This window comes from Leptonychotes weddellii, chromosome 5 (assembly GCF_054177405.1).
Source record: "Leptonychotes weddellii isolate Sample4059 chromosome 5, ASM5417740v2, whole genome shotgun sequence".
Classification (NCBI taxonomy): Eukaryota; Metazoa; Chordata; class Mammalia; order Carnivora; family Phocidae; genus Leptonychotes; species Leptonychotes weddellii.
Genome location: NC_138373.1, coordinates 86,939,711 through 86,960,341, shown reverse-complemented (window position 1 = coordinate 86,960,341; position 20,631 = coordinate 86,939,711). Strand labels below are relative to the sequence as shown.

Below are 20,631 nucleotides of genomic sequence, written 5' to 3'. Positions count from 1 at the left end.
AATATCCAAAATACATAAGGAGATCTTAGAACTCAGAAAAAAAAGGCCAGAAAGAGAAAAAAACAAAAACAACCCAATTTACAAATGGGCAAAAGAGGGGTGCCTGGGTGGCTCAGTTGATTAAGTGTCCTACTCTTGATTTTTGGCTCAGGTCATGATTTCAGGGTTGTGAGATTGAGCCCCATGTCCAGCTCTGTGCTCAGTGTGGAATCTGCTTGAGATTCTCTCCCTCTGCTCCTCTCCTGGCTTGTGCACTCTCTCTCTCAAAAAAAAAAAAAAAAGAAAAAGAAAAAGAAACGGGCAAAAGACCTGAATAAGTGTTTTTCTAAGGAGGACATACAAATGGCCAACAGATAAATGAATAAGGCTCAACATCACTATTCATCATGGAAACACGTATCAAAACTATAATGAGGTATCACCTCACACCCGTTAGGATGGCCATTACATAAAACAAACAACAGAAAATAAGTGTTGGTGAGATGTGGAGAAATTGGAACCCTTGTGCACTATTGGGTCCACTAATGTAAATAAAAACAGTATGGAGGTTCCTCCAAAAATTAAAAATAGAACTACCATATGATCCAGCAATTCCATTTTTAGATATTTACCCAAAATAACCAAACTCAGGATCCCAAAGAGACATTTGTACTTTCATGTTCATTGCAGCATTATTCACAATTAGCCAAGACTTGGAAATAACTTTAATGTCCAGGAATGGATGAATGCTTAAAGAAAATGTAGTATATACATACAACTGACTATTATTCTGCCATAAAAAAGAAAAATCCCGTCATGCTACAATATGGATGAATCTGGAGGACATTATGTTAAATAAAATCATCAGGGAATGCCAGTGTTACATTAGCAAAACTTTGTCTCTTTTTCTTATCTCTGGTAAGATGTCAGCCCAGATCTTTGGCTCAACTAATTGCTAGCGGATTGCTCTACTGTTTTAAATGGCGCTTTGGGGCATACGTTCTGATCCAGTTAAATTTGGGCATTGGTAGTTTTTTGGCTAGTCTTTGAGGTTTGTTCTCACCTCTTCTTAGCTCTTTCCTTGGTTCTGAGAACTCGCAGGCCTACGGGTTAGCTTTTTCCTCTTAAGAGGATCTATCAGCCTGCTCTTACTTGCTTATTCTCAAGATCTCCATTGTTTTTGAGAGCATCCTTAGACTTGCGTTTCCAGAACTCCATTTCAAGTAAAATTAGTTCCTCTGGGGAGAGCTTTGGTACTCTCTGTTCTTACGGATCTCTTCCCCAGGCAGAATCTTAGAGCCACTGCTCCAGGGGCTGAGTAGGGTCAGCAGCATCTGGTCTGCTTGGCTTGCCCCTCTCAGTGTGAAACTTCTGCTTTTATTTAAGCAAGGTAGAGTGAGGACAACTGGGGCCCCAGGATTCTAGATCTGCTACATCTGGAGTAGAGTCTCCATTCTATCAATATGGGGGTGGGTGGAGGATGGGAGCCTTTGACATCTTGGCTGCACTCACCAGGAATGCAGCCTCTATAACTTAAAGTTGGAGGGGATGAGAAATGCTGGTAGCCTGCCCTCCTCATAAGACACGGTATCCTTTGGGGTGCCTGGGCAGCTCAGTTGGTTAAGCATCTGACTCTTGATTTCAGCTCAGGTCATAATCTCAGGGTTGTGAGATGGAGCCCCCCTCTTCTGGCTCTGCACTGAGCATGGAGTCTGCTTAAGATTCTCTCTCTCCCTCTGCGTCTCCCCTACCTTTTGTGCACACTCTCTCTATTAAATAAATAAATAAATAAATAAGATATGGTATCCTTTCACTGGGAGATGAAAGAGCATCTTCTTAGCCACACCTGTTGAGAGTGGAGCTATTGTAACACTGAGCTGTGGTCAGTAGTGAAGGGTAGGGCCTGGTCATGACTTAATTGCCATAGTTACTAGCAGATTTTCCTGGATAAATGTTTCTTCAGTTGGTGTATACCTAAAGGACAACATCCAGTGACTTTAATTTTTAAAAAATCATTTCCACTGGTTATGCTTGTTTTGCTGTGGAGATCACAGAGATTCTCATGCTGCCATTCCGGAAGTGGAGCCTCTCTTCAATATCTTTATTTTAAGTGCAGGAAAAATAAAATGGGTTTTGAAGTAATCAGGTGAACAGTTTCCTTAGATTTTGAAAATTTTATTCCAATATACGTTAAAAAAAAGAAAAAAATAAGTATTATACATTGCACATGTGGAATATGCTAGGCATTGTTTTGAGTGGTTAAAAATATTAACACATTTAGTCCTCTATAAGGTGCATAACTATTTTATTATCTTCATTTTATTGATGTGAACAGAGGCCCAAAAAGCTTCAGTAATTTGCCCAAGCTCACAGAGTTAAGAAGTGGAAAAGCAGGGATTAAAGAAATGTAAATGTGCTCCACAGACTGTATTTTTTTATTTCACTTTTCTTTTTCTATAAACAGATAATACATACTTAAAATTTAGTTCATAATGTAAATTTTATTTTGTTTTAAAGATGTATTTATTTGAGAGAGAGAGAGCACAAGTGGGAGGGGCAGAGGGAGAGCAAGAGAGAATGTCAAGCAGACTGCGCTGAGCACTGAGCCCTGAGCCCAATGCAGAGCTTGATCTCATGACCATGAGATCATGACCTGAGCTGAAACCAAGAGTAGGATGCTTAACTGACTCTGCCACCCAGGTGCCCCCATAATGTAAATAAATTTTAAACCCCGTTTTTACTTAGTATTATATCATAGTCATATTTTTACCTTAAATATTCTTTGAAAATAGTTTCTAACGGCTCCATAATTTTGTTCTACCTTGCCAAATTTCCTTCACTTTCACAGCAGTGTATGATAGTACCTGTCTTATCTAGTCACCATCACTAAATACAATATTTTCTTTTAAAATATAGTTGTTAATCTCTGTAAAATAGTCTCTCATATGGTTTATTTTTGCATTTGTTTCATTTCTAGGTGTCTTACTCAGTTTGGGCTATCACAACACAATAGTACAGAATGGATGGTGTAGGAAACATTAATTTCTCACAGTTCTGGAGTCTGGGAAGTCCAAGATCAAGTTGCCAGCAGATCTGGTGTCCAATGAAGACCCACTTCCTGGTTTGTAGATAGCCACCAGGTCTCTGCTTATGAGGACACTAATCCTATCGGCTGGGCTCTACCCTCATGACTTCATCCAAACCTAATTACCTCCCAAAGGTCCCACCTCCAAATACCATCACATTGGATTTAGTAATTAATTTAACATAATGAATTTTAGGGGGAAACAAAGATTCAATCAATCCATGCACTAAGTGAATCAGTTTCTTAGAACTGCTATAACCACAAACTGCTTGGTATAAAACAACAAAAATTGTTCTCTCATAGTTCTGGGGTCTAGAAATCCAAAAATCACTTTTGATTTTGGGCCAAAATCAAAGTAACAATAGGGCCATGTATTCATCAATGGCTCTAATACAGAATCCTTTCTTTGCTTCTTCAAGCTTTTGGTGGCTCCAGGCATTCCTTGGTTTGTGACCACATCACTCCAATCTCTGCCTCCATGGTCCCATTTCCTCATCATCTTCTGTCTCAGAAACTCCCTCTGCCTTTCTCTTATAAGGATAAATATGATTGCATTAGGGCCTTCCCAGATAATCTAGTTTGAAGATTTAAAATCCTTATTTATTTTGCCATACTATATGTAAGGTGACAAATGAGATTCTTATGTTCATTACCGTCCTGTTACATCTTAGACAAATGCATAAAGCTGCAAATTTTAAGCTTCAGCCCTGAGGTACTTCCAGAAACACAATTTAAAAAACATTATCAAACAATGGGTATCAAGAAAATTAAATTCTTTCTTATAAGAGAATTATCTAAAACATCAAAGTTAAAAATGTGTTATTAAATTAAGTAGTAGATTTTTACCTTATCCAAACATTCCTTTAAAAGAACAATAGCTTGGGGTGCCTGGGTGGCTCAGTCATTAAGCGTCTGCCTTCAGCTCAGGTCATGATCCCAGGGTCCTGGGAATCGAGCCCCACATCGTGCTCCCGGCTCCACGGGAAGCCTGCTTCTCCCTCTCCCACTCCCCCTGCTTGTGTTCCCTCTCTCGCTGTGTCTCTCTCTCTCTGTCCAAATAAATAAATAAAATCTTTAAAAAATAAATAAATAAAAGAACAATAACTCATTGTCCTTCTGCAAAATGATAAATCTTTTCCTACATTCAGGAATGTTTTTACAATTCAAAGTATCTTTTAAAACTCAATTTAGTAATACATAGGCACACACATGCATACACACTTTCTTCTACATAAGCCTATGTATGCATGAAGAACATTTATATTATTTAGTCTGCTCTAGAAGGTAAAAATATGGATTTTGCTACACGAAAGCTATTACTAAGAGTTGTAAGTACAAAGTAATTAGACTATATTTTTCTTTAATATATAATTTCATACTTTACATGTAGATCTAGGGTGCTGTACCCATTAGGGTAGGCAATTTGGGAAATATATACTTACTCATAATTTGCAACTTCTCAAACTATATAATTCTTCTTCTAGAAATTTCTTCTGTATCGTTTATTATACACCAAAAAGTCTTATTTTTAATGGCCATACTTTCTTTTAAAAGTATCAGTTTAGCATTCTTAAATTCATTCATAATTATTATTCACTGAACTTGAGATAGTTATGTCTTATTTTTAAAAAGCAAACTTACCCCATGTGGCATTCTTTTATATTAAGATTATTTTAAAAGAATAAAGCTGGTACACTGTAATCTGTAACCAATTTTGTCAAGCAGATATGTTGGTCAAACTGGAGACACTCACCAGTGGACAGTTATGACCACCACAATCCAGCTCTCCAGTCCCCTTTGTGTAGTCCATCCCCATGCCACGTAGGATCCAAAAGACCACTTGATTCAAGGACAGCACACTACCTCACTACTATGGCCAAACCAAACCAGGTAGAAGACAATAGTCTCACTTTGCCATGATGCAAGAGAGCTTCAGGTTCACCAGAATTGAGTTGAACTCTTGAGAGAAGGCTTATTGAGAAAATTTGGATGTACCTACTGAAGCCACACATGAACTAGTTATTCTAAATACCTGACTACAAAGGGGCTAACATGAGTCATCAGGTCCAGGGCTAGATCGAACTTTCCAAAGGCAGTGAAAGGCTCTTCTGATAGGTAGATCAATATCCTTGATTTAACCCAGTATCCATTCAACGTCCCTTTTCCCCTGGAAGTGGCATGGGGTACAACCAGCGCAACACAGGTTTACTATGAGACACTTTCTGCTAGTTCTCCTACGTAATTTCTGGTCAGTGATTTCAAGTTTTAATAATTTTAAGTGTTTAGTTTCCATACATCTAAGATATTAAAATCATGTTCTCTGCTTGGCTACAAATGCTAGGATCCATACTTGGTTTTATAAACTTCTCTCTTTTTATTTTTTAACTTTTATTTTTTTTTTAGTAATCTCTACACCCAATGTGGGGCTTGAACTCATGACCCCGAGATCCAGAGTCTCATGCTCCTCCAACAGAGACAGCCAGGAGCCCCCTTTTCTGTTTTCAGTCTTGTCTTTTTCATCTCATGAATTTTGTTTGTCAATAAGAAATATTAAAACAGAATGTCATAAAATTTCAATCTAGTCATGTAATGTCGAGAATTTTAAAATTAAAAAATGTATAACAAGCTTCTAGAACTATTTTCAAATACAGTTTAAAGCAAGAATAAATTCTTCACAGGTGGCTGCCAATCGCCTGTGTAACATTTATGTGGATGTTTATGGTCTAATGAATATAGGTAAGAAGCATGATGAAATGAAGCAACACTTTTTAAAAAAATAATAAAAATTAGCTTTTATAGTGACACAGATTCTTAAGAACTCATCAAGAGAATAGATATACACCAATTACAAAGTATTAATACATTTCATTAGAAGTTAAATAAACTGATATGCCTAACAATTCATATGCCTCTTACAGACATGTTAGTAGAAATGGGATCAGGCTATCTCACAGACTGTCAGAGTCCATGGGAAAGGAAAAATGTTTTTTGTCATGAATGATCTTGCAGGTTATGGTGGTTATGAACTATTGCCTCTCAGCTCCAAATTCATCCTTTTGGCCTGCTCTGAAAATGGATCTGGGTCCTTAAATAGGTTTTGACAACTGCAGCATATGAAGGTTTGTCAAGAGATGGCACTGGAGAGACGCACGAGAGAGGGCAAGAGGAAAGGGTTTTGTTCCCTCGTGGCTCCCCCAGTGCCCAGCTCCCGCAATACTGTAGGGAGGTCAGCTGACCCCGCAGCTTCCCCAGCACCAGCTCTGGGTGACTTTATAGTGGAGTGCCTCTGGTAAGATGCATCCTCAGCAAGTTCCCGGGGGGTGGGTTTTGGGTAAGTTCCATCACCAAGGCGCCACACGGGCTTTTCTGCAGTGAGCCACAGCCAGGTTCTCTGCAACAAACTCTGAAACTCAGTCCTAAGGGGCCTCTTCTTGGGGTACTCTATCTCAGCCATAGGGTAGTGGCTATTAAAATCGTATGATACCTGCTATTCCCGTATTCTACAGAGTTCTCTTTACCTCTTATCAATCTCTCACTTCCTATTCCCTGCCATATTTATAGTCCATTATATTAAACTGTCCCTGTTCAAATGCTCATGTGGTTCCTCTCTCCTGACTGGACCCAGATTTGTCCAGCAACAGAAAGCACTGTTTTCTGATTCTTCTTTGTATACCTCAGAATAAATATGCTTACTAATAATTAACAATACTGATATAATAAAAAGACAAAAAAAATTAGAAAAAGCTTTTCTGTTAAAAATATTTTACTTACCGGGGCGCCTGGGTGGCTCAGTTGGTTAAGACACTGCCTTCGGCTCAGGTCATGATCCTGGAGTCCCCAGATCGAGTCCTGCATGGGGCTCCCTGCTCAGCGGGGAGCCTGCTTCTCCCTCTGACCCTCCCCCCTCTCATGCTCTCTCTATCTCATTCTCTCTCTCAAATAAATAAATAAAATCTTTAAAAAAAAAAAATTTACTTACCTAATCCTACAGGGATTTTCACTCCCATTTGAAAAACCAGAGGAAACATAAGTAAGAATGTTTCCTCATTTACTATTATTCATCTACAGGGGGAAAATTCCAGTTGAAAATACTAAAAATGTGAAGCCAAACCTTTTGTGAAAAAAGAAAACTTGTCTGGCTTGTGTACAGCAGAGAAATAAAGAATCAAGTCAATTTTACAAATCACTAAAAATGAAAAGAAAAAGGAAAGGCCTCAACTAATGAATGAACTTCATTTCATTATCTATCCTGTCTTGTTAATGTAAGTAAAAAATACAAATGAACATTTTATGTAACAGGACAAAACAAGTCAGATAGCATGAAGAAAAAGGGAAAGAAGAAAATATTTTCACAACTCTTAAATGGGCTGACACTGACAACTGCCGGGAAACAACTTTATAAGCAACTTAAATTCTGAAAAAAAAGTTGTTAATTTTTGTATTTTATCTTTATAACTACCTAAAAACAACTTTCTCATTCAATATAAAAAGTGTACAGGGGCACCTGGGTGGCTCAGTTGGTTAAGTGACTGCCTTCGACTCGGGTCATGATCCTGGAGTCCCGGGATCAAGTCCCACGTCGGGCTCCCTGCTCAGCAGGGAGTCTGCTTCTCCCTCTGACCCTCCCCCCTCTCATGCTCTATCTCATTCTCTCTCTCAAATAAATAAATAAAATCTTTAAAAAAAACTGTACAGAATTTAAAAGTTATAAAGCTCTTTTTCGTATGTCCTTATATAGAGATAATAACATCAATAAAAAGATCCCTCCTATAATGAACTATCAGAAAATTAAGAAAACAATCGCATCTACAATTGAGTCAAGAAGAATACCAAAAACAAAAACTCCAATCAACGAAATAATCAAGCAAGCAAACAAACAAAAAACCCCTTAAGCAACCCTAAATAATTTCCAGATTTTTAAGTTTAAAACAAATGAAAATGAATGAATTTCCCAAGTGTTTCAAGGGAAAATAGGCCCTTCCTGCCTCTAGTTAAACAAACTCTTTAGTTGAAGGTTCTGACTCTCCCATTTTGAAGAATATGACTGTTTGACAGGCAAAATACAGGATGAAAATAAAGATAATAGTAATTTGGTAACAAATTATAAACTTCAACTGGCCACCAGCACTTCAAAGTAACCATTCGTCAGAGTTGGTGGGGTCTGTGGTCACAGTGTTATAGAGAAGTACTGTCTTCTGTTTTTAAAGTATGAATAGCTAGGACTTTATCAATAAAGAGAAACCAGAAATGGTATTATTGAGGACAAGCAGCGTTACTAAAGAAACACTATTGAGGGGCGCCTGGGTGGCTCAGATGGTTAAGCATCTGCTTTCAGCTCAGGTCATAATCCCAGGGTCCTAGGATCGAGCCCCATGTCCGGCTCCTGGCTCAGCGGGGAGCCTGCTCCTCCCTCTGCCTCTCCCCCCTGCTCATGCTCTCTCTCTCTCTATCTATCTCTGTGTCTCGAATGAATAAATAAAATCTTAAAAAAAAAAAAAAAAAAGAAACACTATTGAGTTACTTCTCTTAATTTCATTTATTTTTTCAAAAAAGCACATTCAAGTCAGCATTGCTTACAGCATAATAATACACTGTCTTATTTTCAGTATTATATATTTTCTTCTCCTAACAACATCACTATGAAAAATAATGAAAATTTTCATTTCTTTACAAATGGAGATAAGTAACTTAAAGTTTAATGTTACTTAACTTTAAAGATAAAGAATTTTCCATGGCCTCACATATTAATTTGGATTAAATTATACCTCAGTCTCTTTGCTGGTGAAGTAGCCTATCTATGGAAATATATTTTGATATCAGTTATTTTCTATTTCTCAGTTTTGTGTCAGATTTCAGAGGAGAATAATGAAGAGCGCATTTTCTAGAAATCTGAACACCAAGCAGCAGACAGGAATGTTAATTTATTACAGTAGGTATTACTGGTCTTTGGCTTACATACGCCAACCCTGAATCTTGTGCTAAGATGCTCTTCAATAATACTGCAGTGAGGAGGAATCCCTTACATCAAGGGGTCAAGAGACACAGTGGGATGTCTGTTTGATCATATGTGACATTTTTAAAAAATACTATCTTCAGTTGAAGTAGTAGTAAGGTCTGAAAGGAAGAAGGACCATAAATAAATAAGCAAGTTAAATAAATAAAGCTGTAATCCTAACAAGTTTTTATTTCTACAACTATAGCCATAACACAGAGTTTTAAATTCAATTGTTGAGGGATTAATATTTTGATCTATGATTAAAATATAATGAATTTTAAATTCATTTTCTGCTGGTTGTATAAAAAATCTAATTTCATTATAACAAACTCTGAGCACTGTCAAAATTTGTTTTTTATCTCAAATATCCATTTGAGAAAATTTTCAAATAAATATTATAAATCAGTAAAATCAACTTGCCTTAAAATTTTCTGACATGGAGAGGACTTTTTATATGTTATTTAAAATGGAATTTATCCTGAATTCAATTCAACTGTCCACACCAATGAAGACTTCCATAGAAAAATACTGCATGTTTGTTCTTCCTATGAAACAAAGCGATAATTTACCTTATTTATTATTTCCCAAAAGCAAACTGGGCCAATTTCAACACGCCACTGAAATTTCAGAGAAAGTTAATAAAGACACATTTAGAGTGTATTTTACCTTGCCTATTAAAAGTCTGATTGTTTGACTACAGATGCCAAGAATGTCATGCTAAAAAGGATTATCAGCTCAGCCTGAACACACACCATGAGCAATTATGTCTGCTGTGAGCACAGGTATACACACATGACATATTTCATCATCCTTCATGTGGAAGTTGCTGGTTAAGAACACATTTTAGTGGTCAGGCAGCCCTGAATTCAAATCCTGGCCCCACCACTTATAGGCTCTATGACTTTAGACAGATTCCTAGTTTCCTTGGCTCTAAAGTGGGAATAATCATCCTTAAATTTGTCAGAGCTAACAATGAAGATGAAGACTTAAATACAACCTGGCATGCAGTAATCACTTAAGAAAAAGTAGCCATTACTATTACTATAGGAGTCTGGGTCTCTCAGAACGCGTGAGTGACCGATCACTGAGCGTGATCTTGAGACAGGCAGCTCTCTGCCAGACTCCGCTTCTACAGTGAGTGCGCTTTCCCTCGGCGAGTCACTGGACATACGGCACCAGCCAGCTGTGGCTGCATCTGTGCCACTGGCAGCTCAGGCCGGGCACCCGAACACAACTCCATGAAGCTACAAAGGTCCACACTCTCCTGGTCTCCAAACCAACGCTACAGGTCTGAGGTTTGCCCTGCAATACAGAAATGTGCCATTTACTCAGAACGAGGTTTAGAAGAATAATGGTTACAAAAATAGAACCATTTTCTTCTTCCTGGGGCCACTCACCTACCTACCAAGTACAGGATAAGAACTGGTAATTACACTCTTCTAAGAATTTCAGGAAAGAGTCAATCTAGGCCTACTCAACACTAGCCACACTGAAAGAAAAAAGACTTCTATCAACATGAAATCTACTTTAATGACAAAGTATACATATAATGAAAAAAAATCTTTAAAAATTTAAAGTTAGAAAATGCTTGTGTTATATAACTAGGAAGAATGAACAATATATCTAAAAACAAAGTAGGGTCTTTTATAAAAAGTAAACTTTTCAACAGTTAGATATAGTGTCAAATTTTATGGTATTTGAAATTCTAATTCTGTGATTATGATTTCTAATGGACAGTCTTGGCTACTATTCCAGGTCCTATTACATGATTTTACTGAGCCCGAGTGATTCTGATGAGAAAGCAATAAAACGGGAAGGACACGGGATTTAAGGAGTCAGCAGACCTGGGTTCACTGCATATTTTAACCGTGCAACCCTGAACTCCCTTAAACTCATGCAGGCTCATTTTTTTCAGCTGTAGAATACTGATAAGAATATTTTTCTCATTAGTCTGCTGTGAGCATCACCCTAAATTCACCTATTTAAACGTGTTTTATGAACACCAAAATGCTGTCCCATCAGGTGGCTATCAGCCACATTTTGCCATGTGTTTATACAATCGACTTGGATTACTGGAAACAGGAGAGAAGCTGGGAGGGAAGTCCTGTGGGCACACCATATGAAGAGAATTCTATCCCCTTTATGACTATGAGCCTATTATCAACAAAGAACCCTGTGGATAACATGTTGCTGCCTACATGGAAATCTCATCATTGTCTTATTGTGGGAGATACACTTTCCTTTATTTTGATTCTATTAATTTGGGTGGAGGGACAGAGCACGAAGATGGAACAAACCACACCACTCCAAACATTCTATGGAAGGAAACGTCATGGACACAGAATATCCAATAAAAAAACATCTGGATACTAATCACAGTCCCCACAAATTTTTAAAAGCTCAACTCACTTTTATGATTAGCAAAAATATAAATAATATATAAGCACAGTGTCAAGAGTGATATACTGATATGAGGCCAGAAGGAAAGATGACTTCTATTCCTCCATCTTCAGAAACACAGGAAGCTGTTTACATCCACTGAAAAAAGGCTTATCTAAAATTCACACAACCAACACTCAAGTATTCATTGCCAGTTACAGTGCTATTTGGGGGAGAAGTAGAGATTTGGTTTTCTTACTCTTTAAATATTAAATGCCTGACAGCTTTTGTTAAAGTCATTTGTAATATTTATTAAGTACTTATCATATGCCAGGAACTGTTCTAAGTGCTGTGAGTGTATCAATTTATTTATTTCTCATAATAATCTTAAAAGGTAGACACTATTATTATCCCTACTTTTTATAAGAGGAAACCATGGCACAGCAAAGTTACAAAACTTGCCCAAGATCACATACCTTATGAGGAGTAAGGCCAGGATCTGAATCCAGGCAGTCTGCAACCAGACCTCAAACCATGAACTAATAAACTCTACCATCTAATAAAAGAAATAATTAAGTAGAATATACATTATACTTAATGGTTTCAAAAAAGCATTTACAACTAAAGGTCTACTATTTGCCACACATATGATAAAAGATTTAAAGACACTAGATTTAAACTGAAGTTCATGGGTCAGTCTCCGTTTCTCAATTAATTATGTTCTCACATTTACCTGACTCAGCTATTTGTGGGACTAGAGGTGAAGAGGAAGCAAGGGCCTAGAAGAATACTACTAACAAAAATAATACTGCTTATGAAAAAGAAGAAAGCTCTTCTGGGAAATATTTGACTAATATTTTGGACAAAAAGTTCTGGGGAAAGTCTCAAAGGACCTCCTGATTATATAACACTCAATCAAGTCAAACATCTACTGTTTTCAGTGCGGACTTCTTTCCATGGGCACATGACTGTCGACAATTAGATAAAGCAGCATCAGGCCTCATCCCAGAAGAAACTGCAATAAAAACTTCTGTCATATGATAGTACTGTTCCCAGATTCATTCATATATAACGGTATAACTTTTGCAGTGAAATGCCTCCAGATCTAAAAAATAGGATCATTAATCAGTTACCTTTTATCTCATTCATAATTAGTCATGGACTTCTTGCCATTCCATGAGCCACTTTAAAATGAAGAAAACTTTCTCACTTGTAAGTTCAATGGGCTTTTCCTCAGTCTCATAATCAGCAACTTCCCAATTATAAGAGAATCACTGACCATATCTCTAACCACCTCCACCCTTTCTCTTCAAAGTGTGGCTGCTGCCTGCCCCTCTAGATACTTCCTCCTGATGGAAGCTCCTCAGAGCCATCTTTGTGTATCTCTCCCCACTACTCCTTCAGCTGACTCTCATTTTGTACACAAGCACATCTGCACCTTCTCTACACATCTGGTCCTAAATGTTCTTCATATGAAAATCTGTCAACTCAGATAGTATGATCAAGATGGTCCATGATTCTCTATTATACCTTTATCACTATGGCTCCCTCAGAGGCGACAAGCACAAGACCATATGACAATATTCTCCAGGACACAAAGGCTTGAGAATTCTCTGGGTTCTGCAATTGTTGCTGTAAGGCTTCCTTCAGTATCTGAGGTACAAAGATGACCTCCGATGACCTCAGAATCTTTCTCAGATCTGCACTGGGCAGAACAAGAAACTCAATTCTTAGGACTGACAAAATAAGTGATAACCTCCTATCACCCTTGGATTCCAAAGATGGAAAGACAAAATGGTACCAGGGCCCTTAGAACTCTTAAAAATGACAAATGTACTAAGCTAGAGAGGGACAGTTTCTATTCTAGTCTTCGCAAACAGAACTGATCCTAATCAGTCTCCCTTCTATCCCCCAGTTCCCTCTCACCAGCCTCTTAGGTATCCAAAATTTCATGTTCCTGGCCCAAAGGCCCCAACCAATCATTCCCTACTCTGTCTCATCACTAACAATACAATTTTGCAGCCCAGAGCATTTCTTCTTTACCAAGTCTTCCTCATGTTTGTTAGTCGCCAAAGTTGACCAGATATGGAGGAAGGAGAGGAATATCGGACTGACTAAAGCACATTAATCTCCAATTGATAATATGAGGAGAGATAATTAGGGAAAGAGAGTTTTCTATTCCTTAAACCACAGTGCCCATTCTCAGGACCAGGGGAATTAGGGGGTGTGTAGCAAGCAAGGTGCCTAGGGTGCAAAATGCAATGAATCATTCTCAAGTGCCAACATTGTATTTGCATGACTCTAAAAGTGAGTGCCTCCTTGTATTTTGCGCCCTTGTAGGTGCCTCACTTTCCTTATTCTAAAGGCCCTGTGCCATTTTGCCTACAAGTCAAAATGGTTAAGATGGTTCCAAGTGGATAAGAAGGACAAAATTTAGCTGTTCTCAGGTAGTTGCCTATGGAGAAGAAATTGGTTCTGCCTTCCCTTCTAATTTCCCACTAATTTCTAATTTAGTGTCTGGCTAAAGCCTAAACCCTTTGGCTGGTGCCTGATCAACTTTCCTAAACAAAAAAGGAAGAAACACTGGCGAGTGAGAAAGCCTTCTGGTCCCAGGGTCTCAAAATCTATTACGTATCAGTTAGCTCTTCCAGGGCTATGGCATACCAGATGCTTGGAAAACCAGTGGTGCAGTCATAGGCACACCATGGCCAACCAGGATGCCAGTCCCCTTATATCAGCTCCAGCATCATCACGATCTCCTTTGATTTTTATAGTGGATCAGAGAATAAATAAGTACCTATATTACCCATCATAAAACAAAAACAAAAAACAAAACAACTTTCTTCTGATCCCACTTCCCCTACCAGCTATCCTCCATATCTTATTCCCTTTTCATATTCTCACCTTCTTTTCTCCACTGAGTTCATTCCTGTTAGGTTCTTACCCCTATCACTATACCAAAACCAAGCTCATCCATCATGCTTAGCTCATTGTTAAATCTAAGAGTCAATTTATTACTCCCTCCTCCTGATACACTTTCTTCATTTGGCTTCCAGAACACCTGTACTCTCTTCTTGCTTTTCCTCCAACCTCACTGGTGTTCCTTCTCAATTTCTTCTCTAAGCTTTATTTATGTTTGAGAATCTCAAATCTCAATCATAGGTCTTTTACTCTTTTCCATTTATATTCACTCCCTTGGTGATTTCATTCAACTTGATCATTTCTTGAAATACTATATACCTGACAATTCCCATTATTTTGAGCTCAGACCCCTCTCTGAACTTCAGCCTCACATTCAGATGCCTAGTCAACATTGCCACTCTGATGTCCAGTAGACATCTCAAACTCAACATGTCTGAAAAGAACTTACTCTTACCCCCCTTATCTGTTACACCTACACTCTTTCATCTCCGTTCAAAGCAACTAGAATGCATCCTTTTAGTTGCTTAGGCCCAAATGCCGACAGTGATCCTTGACTTCTTTCTCCCATAACCCATATCTAATCTGTCAGGAAATCCTGTTAGCTCTATCTCTATCTACCCTATGTAACTGCTAACCTGAATAACTGCAACAGCCTCCTAATGAGTCTTCCTGCTTCTACCCTTGTGCTTCCTCCACCCCCAAACACGCTATTCTCAACATGGAAGCCAGAAAGAAATAAAAGAAAAGTATTTTATAACAGAGACATGAATTTAAATATGTAAATGACAAAACATAATGAAGCATCTAGATCCTTATGTTTTCCCGGGCACACCTCGTTTTATTGTGCTTCGCTTTACTGCACTTTGCAGATCCTGTGTTTTTTTACAAATGGAAGGTTTGTGGCAACCTTGCAACAAACAAGTCTTTTCACACCATTTTTTTTCTTTTTAACAGCATCTGCTCACTTTGTGTCTCTCTCATATTTTGGTAATTCTCACAACATTTCAAACTTTTTCATTATTATATTTGTTATGGTGATTTGTGATCAGTGATTACCACTCACTGAAAGCTCTGATGATGATTAGTATTTTTTAACAAGAAAGTATTTTAAATTAAGGTAGGTATATTGTTTTTTTAGGCATAATGCTATCATACGCCTAACAGACTATAGTGTAAATATAACTTTTATGTGCACTGGGAAACCAGAAAGTTTATTTGACTCGCTTTATTGTGATGTTTGCTTTACTGCAATGGTGGGGAACCGAATCTGCAATCTCTCTGAGGTATGCCTATACCATAAATGCAACAGTTGTAAGTGCAGGTATGTAACTGTAGGTCTGTTGATAGGAAACTCAAATACTACACGGGGGACTGCTGCCTGTCACGTGGTTATTAAGCTGGGGAACAACTCTTTTTCAAATTCTGAATTAAATACAATTTTCCCTTAATTTCCATAATAGTTGCATTCCTGGATAATTCATTATATATTAAGACAATGCAAAAATGCCTTGTGTATACATGTAAAAAGTATGTTCAGTTGTGGTTTTTCAATAGGAAAACAGAGTGGGCTATTCTAATAGCACTGTGTGGAACTGTCCTGTGTACCACAGGATGCCTGGCATCTCTGTTACCCATTCACTAAATGCCTGTAGCATTCTTTCTATCACTGTGATAACCAACAATGTCCTCCCAAATTTCCTAAACACCCCTGATGGTGGAACTATTCCTGCTTAGAAACACTATCTAGAAATACAGCCTCTAATCCAATAGAATCTCTTGACTCTGCAGTTTAATCAAAAGAAGCATGAACAACATGCTGAAAAGCATAAAGTGCCATCCATCTTGAGTATGGAAATTAAATGTATTCAGGAATATTCTGGTATATCCATTGGTTCTCAGCCCACATAGTCCCCCGTCCTAACATGTTGGTGAGCGTGGCTTTCTTGTGAGATGGGGATGGGATTATGATAGCCAACAACTGTGCATTATAGATAATTTGAAACCTAGGGCTTCCATTTTGTAGTAGAAAAACAGATGGGGGAAGTATAAGTGTATAGGAAAGAACATGGACTGATTAGGAATCAAAAGATGTGGGTTGTAAGAGATGTATCCACCTATTTGACAGATTTTTATCTAACTAGCTAGGCACTGGGACCACAAATATGTGTAGAAGAGTTTCTGCCCTAGAGAAGATGTCTAAAGGGAACAAATCAGTCTCCAACAGGGCCTTGGTTTCTTCTAGCTCAAATCTGAATGTTCAAAGTGCTTTCCAAGTAAAAAATAAAGATTTTATGTATGTGCTATAGTGTAGCACAGGGAAAATACAAAATGAAGCAGGCAAGATGGTATTAGAACTAAAGTAGTCACCCATATGACATTATTTTATTTTTCACATGATGATATAAATATTACTACATGAAATTACTATTTTATTAACAGTTCTACTTCTTGAGATAATAAAAAGATGGAGTGTATACATTCAAACAATTCTTGGGAGCAAAATGGAATAGAAATGGCAGTTAATATCAGCATATTTTTTTCTGAAAGTGTTATCTGCTGTACAAAAAAAAAGCAATTATTAATCATTTCATCCCTCACACAATTCACATTTTGACAAGGCAAAATTTGCAAAGAATTTGCACAGTAAAATTGTCTGGTGGCTACAGAGCAGCTCACAGGAGAAAATGTTAACAAAATGAATGGAATGTTAAATCAAATGGCTGGAAACAGTACAGCTTTTAATGTTATCTATTTATATCTAATTTTTTAAGTGCAAACATTTTATTTATTTATTTATTTTTAAAAATTTTATTTATTTGACAGAGAGAGAGATAGCGAGAGTGGGAACACAAGCAGGGGGAGTGGGAGAGGGAGAAGCAGGCTTCCCGCAGAGCAGGGAGCCGGATGCGGGACTCGATCCCAGGACCCTGAGATCATGACCTGAGCTGAAGGCAGACGCTTAACAACTGAGCCACCTAGGCGCCCCTAAGGGCGAACATTTTTTTAAAGTAGCAATATCCTTTTGAAGAATGAGGATATGTTAAATATTTAATTTCTTAAGATTACAAAGAAACTATAAAGAATAAAGAACGCTGAGTAATCTTTCTCCTTATAGAGATTTCTGAAATTTAGGTTGCTCCAAATCATAAACACTTCTACTTCTTCTTCAAATAGAACTTTATCTACTTATAATTTTGATCCTTTCAATATAATAAAGCCCAAAGCCCCAGAAAAGGTTGTTTGTATCAATTAGAATAAGAATCCCACTTTTTAAAATTAGGCATCCCCTTCCCATCCACATTCATATCCACACTTAGCTGTACTTGTTAAGCCCCAAACACATCCTTGCTCCTCATGCACCTTTCTAGGCTTGGCATATGCCATTCCCCAGGCCATTTTCAAAGACTTTCTCCCCACTCCCTAAAGACCTACTCACCATTAAACACTTAATTAAATGGTATCCACAAGCAGCCTTCCTTAACCTTTGTACAAACTTCTTCCCCATATGCTCCCATCATACCTTCTTCATTCCACAGCTGCATAATTTATGATATGACTAAAATCATTTACTACCAATCTGTAAGCCTGAAGACTGGGCAATACCAGGTCTGAACACAGATTTGCTAATGAAGAGAACAACTATGGAAGATAATGGTGAAAATGCTGTGGTCATTTTGCCAAAGACCCAAACCTTGAGGTCTATTACTTCCTCCAGTTTTGTGTTATTAAAATTTATTTATAAATTATAAGAAAGTCAAATTTGGTATATATATTACCAATTATCCTATTAATTTTCAAGGTTTCAGCTAGATTTTTTTCCCCAAGAAACACATCTCTGCAGCTGATGTGCAAAACAAGTGTCTTTTATTCACACAAAGTCTATTAAATGCATAAACATTCATATTTGAAATATTTAAGGAAAAAAAAATCCTATTTAGATTACGAATCATCCAAAAATAGAAAAGCACAAAAGGAAGAAAAAAATACGACAGAGAATTTACAGGGAAAGCAGGTGTGGTTCCTGAACACTACAATTCATACCTTTCAATGTTAAAAAGTGCTTAATTGAAGCAATATAGACCAACTCTCCACTGTAAAGTGAGGAAGCACATGTGCAGTTGGTTATGACTACCACCTACCATGTCCAGTCAAATGAACTACAAAGATACATTAAGGAAGTGTGAGAAGTCAGTACATAACACAGCTATACACAAAACTTCATCCATCAGCATAGCTAAGGTAATTTGCAGAGACAGAGAGGAGAATTAACAGGTGTCTAATTTCTACATATATACTGTATTTATGAGATCACAATTTCATTTAATCTTTACAGTCACCCTGTGAGCTAGTCATCGTTAACCTCAATTTAACGAGTAAGGAACTAAAGCTCAAAAAGATGAATGGGAGCTCACTTGTCCTATATCCTCCCTGTCTCACTCAATGACAATGACCTGTGTTCTCTGAGCATGAACCACAAATCAGGTACTACCAGTATACCCCGAGTGACCACTCATCCTGGTTTGCCTAGAACAGCAATGGTTTGCACTGTTATCCCAGCATAATTATCAATAGTGCCAAGTTTCACTCTCCAAAGTGTCTGGTTTGAAAAATTATATAGTTTCCATTAGTACAGAAGAATGAAAGTCTGCTTATATAAAAGTATATCTAGCCTAAGTCTGAAACAAGATTGAAGCATTTGGGGAAAATATCACCCTTTTAATAAAAATGGTGATAATTATCATACACTGAATTTTGTACATGCTAAGACCTTTACATATACAGTTGACTCCCACAGGTTTGAACTGTGTGGGTATTGGAAAAAACAAATCCTCTGTTAAAAGCTGTATTCAGGAAGAACAGCACAAAAAAATTAAAGTTAACACTTAAGACTTCAGAGGCACAGCATCTCATGCTGGGTATATTTCCTAAAAATTATTAAGTTTCTTGCCCAGGTGTAATTGCTGTAAACAAAACAGTAGAGTCAATGGGAAAGGGGAGAGAAGGGTAAATAATCAAAATGGCTGCAGAATTAAAATAATTGTCCTAATTCTCCTACTTAATCCATAAAGACTTCAGTAAGTTTGATTCAATGTCATTGGCGATCAATATTTGAACATTTAAACTGCTGTGGCACTTGATACATAGGCATGGGGGAAAGGGCTGAGATTTGAACATAGGAACACATTGCTCTTTATCATTCTCAGGGATGTTGGGCCCCACACTCCCAGGAGGCATAATCACCAGATGCACAGGTATATACCACAGTCTAATATGAATGGTAGCTGGGGAGTGCAGTCTATTCAGCCTCTGATGATCCCCTCATTTTTTAATTCTGTATATAACCCATCTCAATAAATGTTTTTACAATAATTTTTTCAAGAAGATATATAATGAAATCTTAGACATTTGATCAACCTTAGATGTTTGGAAAACTAAATCTATTTTCAAATTTCTGATTATAAATATATTTGTTTTAGAGAATCTGTAATAATAATTTGATAATAATAATAATTATTCTTGTAGTTCTACCACTTGCAGATAGTCATCATTAACACTTTGTATGTTGCCTCCTCATTTATTTTCTTAGTAAATACACTTAAAAATTAAAGGTTATAGTTTATATTGTATCCTGACATTGTTAACTTTTTAGGTTACTCTCATTTTTCCATTTCATTAAATAGTAAAAAAAAAATATCTATAAATAAGCAGGTATGTAGATAGGTAGGTAGGTAGTCAGATTACATTACTAGCTGCAACACCATCTACCCTGTAGTTTCATTATACGAGCATTCTGGTCTATCTTCCCCCACAGCCAACATTAGGAATCTAGGTTACATTTTACAGAAAGGTCACTCATATATGTTTTATGTACATGTTTTTGAATCTTTAATGATATGATATACCAAATACGACATTCCCTTATTAAGTACTAAGACTGAACAAATCTTTAGACCTATATGAAGTTTAACAGTTTCCTGCCCATGGGCCAGTCACATTTCTTACAGAGTTTAATCCTCAGCATAAGGATTGTTGCTACTATGAATGGTCTCTTTTTTTCTATTTTTGAACTGATTATTACTACTACACAAATCACGCTTATTTACATTACAATGGAATTTTACTATATTAGTTTGAGTATCTTGGGCATTTTTTATTATCTACAAATAATTCTGTCCTTTCCAATAGTTCTCTTTTTCTGTCCTTAATACACTGGCTAAATATTTCAGAGTTACTTTAGTAGTGATGGCAGCAAGTATGCTGCTAATTCTAA

General features: G+C 37.2%; 1 protein-coding gene across 3 annotated transcripts in view; it reads right to left on the bottom strand.

Annotated features, from left to right (window-relative positions):
* RASSF8 (Ras association domain family member 8) overlaps window positions 1-20,631 on the bottom strand; it is a 120,655-nt gene that overhangs the window by 55,654 nt on the left and 44,370 nt on the right. The window contains exon 1 of one of the 3 annotated variants that reach the window (XM_081819059.1): window positions 9,480-9,604. The exons of the other annotated variants lie outside the window; for them this stretch is intronic. The gene's annotated coding sequence lies outside the window, so the exon portion shown is untranslated. Of the gene's footprint in view, window positions 1-9,479; window positions 9,605-20,631 lie in introns of those variants that run through there. 3 annotated transcript variants of the gene reach the window in all.